We start from the raw sequence: 9,498 nt of genomic DNA on the forward strand, positions 1-9,498 counted from the left end.
CAACCCAAGTCCCAAAATGCATCCGAGTGTATTGAAAACCATACTAGATATGCACACAAGTTCTAAAAGGCCATCCGGACCTCTCGAAATTGATGAATTTTCGAAAAAGGTCCGTTTACCCAAAAGTCCACTTTGAGTCAACCCTTTTTCGCTTAAAGCCCAAATTTCATAAAAAGTTTTCCGAATCAAATCTAGACACCTCAAGAAGTGTGTCAACGGTGCCCTTAGGTCAAAAGTGGGCTAACGAAGCTCGAAAAGGGCAAAAATACCGGAAAGACTATATTGACCAAATGAGTTGTTACATGTCTGAAGTTCAAACTTTTACAAGCTAGCTCCAATGAACTTCCACTTAAATTAGTGATTTTTTTTCTCATAAAAGTAACCATCGTGGTATTCACAGTTCTAGGTATAATCTTAACTTCAAACATAATCATCTGAAGTGTCAAAATTTAAAATTTTTCTTTGCAGATAAATGTTTGGAATTTTGAATAATGTGAAGTTTATAAATGGCTGCATTGCATCTCAAAAGAATCAGTGCACAAACTATATTTTTTTCGTTCCAAAAATTAATACAACATCAGTAACCTTAAAATATTAAACCCTAAAACAACTTTACTACTAATAAATGAAAATTAGTTTTCAACTAAATCTATATATAATAATTTCAACAAATGAACAAAAATAATAATAAAAAATACTCCGTTGATGAAAATTCTGTGATTAGATAACATACATTTGGAGAAACATAACTAAAAATGTACCCGCTACACAAATAAACTTGATGCTAAGTTGTAATGACCTGATTGGTCATTTTGACCTTTTAGACTTGCTTTCCCCAAAGTACCTTTCACGTATTTTCATTCTAGCATTTATGACTTGCAGGAACGAATGCCGCAGTTTCTGAGGCAGTTAGGTGAGTTTCAGATCAGTTTTAGTGAAATTGAAAGTTCAAGTTAAGAAATGAGTAAGTTTGACCAAAGTGAACATCGGGGGTAAATGAGTTCGTATCCAGTTACGTTGATTTCAATACCAGAATATGATTTATGACTTAGTCAAGTTATTGGTTCGGGTCCCGAAGGGTTTGGATGTGATTTAGTAATTAGTTTAGAAACTAGTTAAGGAATTAGAGTTGACAACAGTCAACACCGGGTCAAGACGATCTCTTTACTGAGTTTTGAGTGCGAGAGCAGGTTTGTAGCATGTTTTATGATTGAAATGCATATATGATTTGTGTCCGGGAGGTACAGATGAGTTTCGGGTGTTAATTTGAAGATTAGGCTGTTGCTGGTTTTTCTAGTGTGAAATTTTGGGGTCGCTATCTCGATGAAAAAGAATTTTCAGGTCGCGATCAAGATGAATAAAATATGTCTAGACAGTGCTTAAGAACACAGATCGGGATGTGATTGTATTTTGAGCACATCTTGAGTTCTAAAGCTCAATTTGAGGTGATTTTTGTGGCATTTTTCTCGTCTTTGAAAGTGGTATGTATCAAACCTTTATTTTGGTGTTTCCCCATAATTATTTCTGCTGGTTATCATTTTTATCCATGTGTGGGTTGTAGAAATTAGGGTTTTAAGCCCTAAAGTTGGGAAATGGTAAATCTTTAATTTGAAGGACCATGGATGAAATTGGTTGATTTTCTGGATTAGAACCTCTAAGTTATGGGTAGCCCGATTTTGCAATGAAATTATAGTTTTGGCCTTCGGGGCTTGGGATTGGCTTTTTGGGTTCATTTTTTAGTTTTGAATTAAAGTATAGCAATATGGGTATCGTTGGACTTGTCTAACCTTGTAGACTACCATTTTTACTAGATTGAACTCAGTTAGCGAATATGGATGCAGTAGAACTTTCGGAAGGCTTAATCTTTGCTTTGATCGAGATTGGGATCGTTTAGAGGAGTTGAGGAAGGGAAAATCTGTTCGTGAGCTTGGGAATTCGAATATAAGACAAGTTGAGACTTAATAGACTCTTTATGAAGCGTTTGTATTGGATAATGTAATTAAGGGGCATAATGGGATTTGGGGGTGCCATACTTGTGAGGTGACGAGCACTTGTGCGTGTACCGTTGTCATGTTATAGGAAAATCAATGAAAATGGATTAATTGTGTAAAGTAATGTATGTCAAGCTTTTAGGCATGAGTTGGTAGTGTTAAATCAACTTGATTGGTATGGTTGTTAATTAAATGGGCTATGATAGCCATGTTTGTTTAATACTTGTGATATTGATTCATTGCGCATTCATCACTCCGCATCTCATCTAAATCATGAAAAAGGAACTGTATTTTGCATTGACTTGATATTATGTAGTTGCATGTTTTACTCATATCCATTTCATACATTATATGTTATCATTGGCATATTATTGATGATTCAGAAGGTATCGTCTATAATGACCCGATTGGATATATTACTGGTTGGTGGATGATGACATGGTAATCTATCGGCTAGATACCCGATGTGATCTGGGAGAGCTGATGTTCTAGGTGAGTATATGGACCATAAGTCCCCCATAGGTCACGTGAAACCTATCATAGGAGCGTGCGTATACTGGTGTATATTGGCCATTGCATTGCATTACATTTGCATTGCGTACCATTCTTACTTGATTGCATCATCATTATTTCACTCTTATATGGATTATTGGAGAGAACCAGTTTTGATGACTTACTTGAATTCTGGACTTTCTACTCTTAATTGCTTGAGTGATTATAAACTACATAATTGGTTGCTAATGAAGTCTGGGTGTGAGTATTAGAAGGACCAATCTTCGTCATCACTTTAGTTCAAGGTTGGTCAACAATGCTTGCTGAGTACCCTTGTTTCTTCGTACTCACTCTACACTTGCGGCACCTTTTCTGTGTGCAGGTTCTTTTCCGAGTTCTAATAGCGGGTGACTCATTACTGATCGATGAGCCATATCAATTGGAATTGTCTAGGTGAGCTGCTAGCTATTCCGTGGCATTGGATTCCGTTTCTATCTTACTTTTCTGTCTTTATCTTTCGGGCGATTATTGTAGACAATCAGACTTGTATTCCACATTTAGTAGCTCTTGTACTTATGACTCCAGGTTTTTGGAGGTGTATGACTTAGTATTCCACATTTATGAGTTATGAGTCCTTATTATTGACATATGGGTTATTCTTACTTTATTTTCGCTTTTATTATTGTTAAAATGTCACACCCAAACCTAGGTGAGGCGTGATTGGCACCCCTCACCTTACTAGGCCCAAGCGAACCAAGTTGTATCTCGTACCCTCTATGTCTCGGAAGACGAATGAGGCCAATCTCTAACATATTATCATCTCTGGCCGATTAGGCCAAAGTAAGTCTCTGTAGGTAGTAAAACACATGAAAGATATGTATACAAGGACCGACAAGGTTGACGTAACAAACTGACATGACATAACCATAATTGTACATCGGCTATTGTCTGCAAAGCCTATAAGAACATAACCATAGTATATAAGTCGGGACAGAGCCCCCGACATGCTCATAACACAAAAGTACATATACAAAACCCTGACTTGGCAATACTTTAGGAAGAAATAGAGCTCACCAACCAAAAGCTGATATATGGAGGCAGCCTACAGTGGAGGGTCCTCGCCTCATCTATCTACACCTGTGTGGCATGAAACACAATGCCCCCAGGAATGTCAGTACGAAGAATGTACCGAGTATGCAAGGTGGAAATGTGTCACGACCTATATTAGGCTCGCGCGGGCACATATCATTCCCACCTCGGTAGGCGAACCCTCAACTAAACCAAACTCTTTGTATTACATAAACAACATCGACCTAATACAAAATTAAGACAATAATAATAAGAGGAAGAAACTCAATATATACAAATCAAATTTAAGAAGTTTTTATAGCAATATCATAGATCTGATTCTGTTCCTATGACCTGGGCTAGACTAGTACAAGAGCGATTAACATTGAATACTAAACACAACAATTATTATAAAAGACTCAACCTCTATCTTGGAATGAGAATGATGGAGGCCTTCAAGATAGGCACCGTACATCGTCCGGAAAACTTCAATCAATCAATATCCTGAAAAACTCTACACCCTGAAAAGGGTGTAGCAAGAGTAGTATCAGTACAACACTAGTACTGGTAAGCATCATAGGCCGACAATGGTTAGAAGAACATAACGGAAATAGAATTCACAAATAAGCATGATAGGTAAAACTAGGTCAACAGTACACATTACCTATCACTCGTCTCAACCCATAAATATTCTTATTCTTAGCTCGTCTTCCTTAGTAGTCCACTTGCTTAACTTACGTAATACTCCCTCTTAACTCATTTAACATACAATAGACAATTTGGCTCAAGTATCACAAGTCAACTACCATTGCACTATTCACTCTTAGTATCAGGAAGTTATCTCGTCATTTTGATATTCATTATTTGCCTGAATTTAGGAAGCCAAACATATACAACAAGTCCAACTAGTATTAAATATAAGTAATTCAAGATCATGGCTTATGGTTATAGCAACTAAACCCAACTGTGTCAAGTCTCAATACATCCAATCCGAATACATATATCACAATCATATCACAAGAATATCATGTGAAGCCAAAAGGTACAATGCAATGTAATAATGAATGAAATATGGATGCAATGCATATGCATCGTACACATGTGCTTCGATGATGGAGCATCACATCTCGGCAAAGACAACCCATGGGGGGCCCGCGAAGTTCGTGTACCTTCACAGTTTCGGTAGATACCTTGGCAATCGCTACCAACACTCATACCTTGATTCCAGGATAAACATCAATCATCTGTCCTCACGTCACTCTCATCCAACTGAGCCCAGCTCATAACAGTGTTTCCTTATATATCATCAATGTATCAACAGTATATCATGAAGGATTAGAATGCGTGCAATATCAATAATCAAATGAATCTCAACAGTAGCACATATGGGCACACCAACAATATCAATAAAGGAATACACAATAAGCCAAAATAGGATCACAATCCTCAACTCAATACTAACAAGTAAGGTGCTACAATATCATAATCAAGATATGCCACTAGTCACCAATACCCAACAAGGACAATATCACAACAAAAACATCACATCATATCTTTACTTCCTTACGACATCAACATTTGGTAAATACACTTTCTAACTCATAAGGTCAACCACTAAGCATCCAGTTTAGAGTTATTCCATGTTCCATTAACTCGTTATCATCTTCAATACCAAATTACAATTTAATATTAATTAACATATGATATGATTATGTATATCATGCGTGAAATCCTCATCAACAAAATATAATAAGTCAAGTGCCATACAACTAGTCTCCCAGGTCATATAGAAACCACAAATACGCCAGGAAACGCCAACACATGAGTCTAGAGATCAATATGGAACAAGCCTGAACACATAAATCATGTAACAATACCAATTAAAGATTTCCATCCCAATCTCCAACATCCTATACATGCATTCTCCGTTTCATCTAATACACATATATGTAAGTCTAACAGGAGTCTACCAAAGAAAGGAACCCGTAACCTACCTGGTAGCCGAACAGGTTCCACTAACACACACTTTTTCCTTGCCCTTCGTAGCGTCTCCAAATACTCAAAACAATGGAAATATAGTCACATCCGAATAAGGAATTAAAATAAAGACAATCAATACTTATAATCTAACTATTATTCAAGACCCAAATCCTAAGCCATGGAATGGGGTTTATGAAGTGGAAGGGAGAAATTAGAGATTATAAGCTTAAACATGATGTTCATACTCTAGATGAACATTTTCCATCAATTAGAAGCTAGACTAACTCATGAAATACTCAAATTCGGAATCTAGGTGAAACCCACAAATTTAGGTATAAACCCTAACTTTAATCTCACAAATTTGCCACTAATCACGAAGGAATCAAGAAATAATAGTTTCTAATTATCAAATCCATGCTTAATGAAGCTAACCCAAGCAATAATTCAAGATTCTATAGCCAAGAAACCATCTAGGAAGAAACTCATTTAAACCCTCTTTCAATCTTCAACTCATTAATGAAGTAGCTTGATCCATGGATTTTCTATTGTGTTTAATGATTATGGAATGAAATACAAGGTTGGATTCGCTTACCACAAGTTGTTGTCTCTTCAAAAACCCTAGAAACCATCTCCAAAAGCTCTTAGACGAAGTGGGGAATATTTTGAGACTTAAGAGTTTTTATCACTTAATTGGGCCTCTGGTTCAGCGAAAACCATTTCAGCGGCTACAGGACAGCTATGGTGGTCCCGTTTCAACGGTCCATCAGACCGACACAGCGGTCAAGGCGAGAAATGAACTACGCTGCAATAACGACCACCCTAACCATCATAGCAGCAACACAACAGTGGTGCTGGTGCTGCCATAGCAGGCACCAGACACCAGAATATCGAAACCAAGTTTCACAAATGATCATCCGGACCTCTCAAAATTGGCGGATTTTTAAAAAAGATCCGTTTACTCAAAAGTCAACTATGAGTCAAACGATTTTCTAAAAATCATCCCAAAACCCAAAATAATGCCTAGGAAATCGTGTCACCTATTCCCTCAAATAGTTCTAACGAGGCTCGGCAACGGGTCAATGAGGGCAAAAAGGGGAATAACACAATAACGACCAAACGGGTCGTTACATTAGATACTAATTAATGAATCGCTTATCCTCGAGCGAAGAAAGAGAGTATGAAAACTAGCGCTGACCAAGGAAATCATTTATCATAACCAACACGAAGCCTCTACGACAGGAAGTATACCAAAATTGCAACTTGGTCACCTTATTAGTTAAAACCTCTTAGAATTAGTCAAGTACCCAATTCCCTTGTAGCTATACTCGAAATGCTCTCACTACTAATTTCTGAATAACATAGCCGCTTTTACCGAAACTCTCTGATTCAACATAACCATACCTCTGAAGTGATCAATAGGTCTCACATACATTTCTCAAAACAGCACAAACCTATAGACATAACCATAACCATAGCCCACTCGAAATCGATATAATATTCGATCTTGCTAACCATTTTTTCACCCTTCTCAAGTTGTTCTTCAAACCACGATTAGTTATAAATGTACAAGACAGACTCGAAACCATGACTTACCTGCCAAAAGAGAATTTGTAATGACCCTTCCGGTCGTTATGGAAATTTAGGACTCCATTAGAAATTCCGAGGCCGCGGTTGGATTCATAGGGCGTTCTTTTGTATGTATGCATGTTTCGTTTTGTGTTTTAAGGCCTTGGATGAAATGTAGGGTGGTGGGGGAAAAACTGGACAGAAAACGACCACACTGCCCAAAATAGACCGCTACAGCGGCGGGATTATAGCGGTGACTCGATCACTTCCAAGCGGCCAACCATTTTCTTGGTGGCCGCTGTGGCCGAAGGTTGACCGCTAAGGGGGTACCGCTATAGCGGTTAACCGACCGCCATAGCGGTCCGTCGATAAAGTGGCGGACCGCTATAGCGGGACCGCTGCAGTGACGTAGCGACCGCTACAGCAATCGACGGGAGGCAGAATGCGAGTTTTTAATGCCTTAGTTTTATTTTGTCATTCATAACACCCCAAAGACACTTCCCAACAAACACTTAGAGAGAAATTTCAAGCTAGGGCAAGACATTCTTTTGAGGTAAGTTTCATTGCTTCCGTTCTATCATTCCTTTCCCCTTCATGATTAGAATCATCCTCATGGGTCTTTAATGGTGGAATTGAATTAGAAACCCTAGACTATTAATGGAACTTCTAAACTTGTTGGGTTATGATTATTATCACTTAGTTATCATCTAAATACATTGGTTAGTTGTTCTAGATCGTAAATCGAACATTTAGAGACATAAGCTAAGTGATTGGAGACTTAGGGTTATATAAAAATGGTGTCTTGCCATAGAAAATAGCTTGTAATGGAAATATTGATGAATATTGTTATAAAGTGATGATTAATGATTACTAAGAGTCTAAATAGGTTGTTATCACCTAGAAAATAATCCAACCCTTGGAATGGGGTAAGGGAAGGGTATTTCTTGCGTTGGAACTTGTGATTGAGTATTATGACTCATTGAGCCCTCTATTTCTAGACTTTAAGCATTCTGAGGTTTGAGGAAAGGAAAGGCTGTAGCAGAGTGACTCGCATTGTTCTAGCTCTGCTTTGAGGTAGGTTACGGTTTGCTTGAGTTAAACTTTGGTTACTTGAATGTATGTTTGTGATTTCATTAGGAGAAAGCATGTCCATTATTTCATTACATGATAATGTGTGGTTAAGCTCCTATGTGTTGTGATTGAATGTTGTGTAGGCTTTATGCCATTATTCCTTTGTGATTTACTCTACAGTGGTTGTATTATGATGAGAAGTTAATATAGTCTTCTCGAGAGTTTGTGACATGAAAGATGAGGTGAATATGGATGTTGAGAAGGTACAAATAGGCACATATGTGGCCTAATTATAGGCTCGTGGTTCGAGGCTAGTTTAAAAAATGAGAGGTTTATTGTTATATCCAGCGTCCGAGGTTCGTTCAGGAGCGGAGGTTGTGCTCGGGTCCGAGAAGTGTTTCGGAACGATTGGTACATGGACATCATGGGTCCCCTGCAGGTCATGACTATTCAGATAGTATGTGTGTACAGTGAGCAGGGGAATAGTGTACTTTTGTCACCGTGGTAGTTAACGTGTTTGTGATTCTTGGCAATCCAGTGATTTGTATTGTTTGTCTGTGGTTGACTCGTTGGATGCATTGATATTCGTGTATGATTGACGGACTTGTTTATTTTATTGATTTCATATGAGATGCATGATACTAATCTTAGTCGGCATGTGATGATTACCGGTACATAGTGTTTGTACTGATACTACCTTGCTGCATTCTTTGAGTACAAATTTTGATATAGAGACCGCTACTCGTCCTCACATCTAGCATGGAGGAGATTTGCTGACAGATTTTGGGGTGAGCTTCTTCTCATGCCAGGCCGCCCGAGGATCTTCTACTTATGATGTCTTTTCTTTTCTGGACATTATGGATATTCATTAGATAGATTTCAGTTCTTAGACGTGTTTTGGCTTAGAGTCCTGTATGATGACTTTTGGATTTTGGGGAATTTGTAATAGTTAGACTTCTGCAACTGTTTTAGTACTTTATGGCATGACTTACCCATTTATTTGATGCATGAATGAGTATAATCGTTTGACTTGCTTAATATAAAAACAGACTTGAATAAATAGAGGTATTGTGTGTTGGTTCACCCACTAGGATTTAGTTGGATGCCAGTCATGGTGGGTTGGGTTGTGACAAAGCTGGTATCAGAGCCTTAGGTTCGTCGAACTCATCGTATCAGGACATGTTTAGCAGAGTCTTGTAGATCGATACGGAAACGTCTTTAGTTATCTTCGAGAGGCTGCCGGACACTAGGAAAACTTCCTTTTATTCCCTTTTTCATGCTACTTGATTCCAATTGGTATCTGCTGATTCAAATTGGTATCTGACTATCC

The sequence above is a fragment of the Lycium ferocissimum genome, chromosome 5, assembly GCF_029784015.1.
Source record: "Lycium ferocissimum isolate CSIRO_LF1 chromosome 5, AGI_CSIRO_Lferr_CH_V1, whole genome shotgun sequence".
NCBI classification, from domain to species: domain Eukaryota; kingdom Viridiplantae; phylum Streptophyta; class Magnoliopsida; order Solanales; family Solanaceae; genus Lycium; species Lycium ferocissimum.